The 927-nt window shown below is 53.8% G+C and overlaps 1 pseudogene; it reads right to left on the minus strand.

Moving 5' to 3' along the window:
- Positions 1–513: 513 nt before the first annotated feature.
- On the minus strand, positions 514–632 carry LOC111732134 (annotated as a pseudogene).
- Positions 633–927: the final 295 nt, after the last annotated feature.

The following is a 927-nucleotide window of genomic DNA, read 5'->3' on the forward strand; positions in this document are numbered from 1 at the left end:
GGTATCCCCCTTTCCCTCTGGGGAGCCACTCCCTGCCTAACTCTCACACAAAGAGTTCAGACGGGGCTCCAGGTGGGCAGCAGGGACCCAGGACCCAGGGCCACGGCGATTGGTTCAAGGGCAGTCATGTGACTTGACGAGAGCCAATGAGCAACTACGGATAGCGACAGGCATGCTGAGACCAAGGCACTCACTCTCTTTAAAGCCCTGGAGCTGGGGCCGTTATCCGGTGACCACCACAGGTGAGAGTGCCACTGCCAGTGGCCACCAGGAAGAGCCCGAGATGGACTCAACATGGAGAAGAATTAGAGGGAAAAAGAGAGAGTCCAGAACTGCATCTCGATGACACTGTTTAGACCCCTACATCCAACTATACCCTAAGCTGGCAACTGTAGTCAAATGAGACAATAAGTTATGTTTTGTTTTGTTTTTTTAGGTGAGGCGGCCCTTGGTTGACCTCACATATTGCAAGGACCTTGTCAGCTCACAATCCCTTATTACTTTTATTTTTTATGCCTACAGCACCTGGTCTTCCTAGGTGGTGTCCCATCCAAGTACTCACTGGGCCCGACCCTGCTTAGCTTCCGAGGTCAGACGAGATCGGGCTTGTTCGGGGTGGCAAGGCTGTAGACAAGAAGTTATTTTTTGTTCTTAACCCGGTTAGGGTTTCTCTCCCTTGCAACCCAAAAGAGACATAAGCCGATTTGCCTGGGAGTTTATCGATGGGGTGCTGGGACAAGCACGGAGGGTACCTCTGGGGAGCCACCTGCCAGCTTCTCTCTCCCGCCGTAGACGCCGCAGGACGAGCCCCAGGGCCTGGCACGGCAGTGACCTTGGACGGTCACTCCCTCTCTCTGGAACTCGCATCTCGAATGGGGAAGAGGATGGGACGGTCTTTAACCCATGTCCCGTTGAGAACAGGAAACA

The sequence above is a fragment of the Pteropus vampyrus genome, unplaced genomic scaffold, assembly GCF_000151845.1.
Source record: "Pteropus vampyrus isolate Shadow unplaced genomic scaffold, Pvam_2.0 Scaffold430, whole genome shotgun sequence".
Lineage (NCBI taxonomy): Eukaryota > Metazoa > Chordata > Mammalia > Chiroptera > Pteropodidae > Pteropus > Pteropus vampyrus.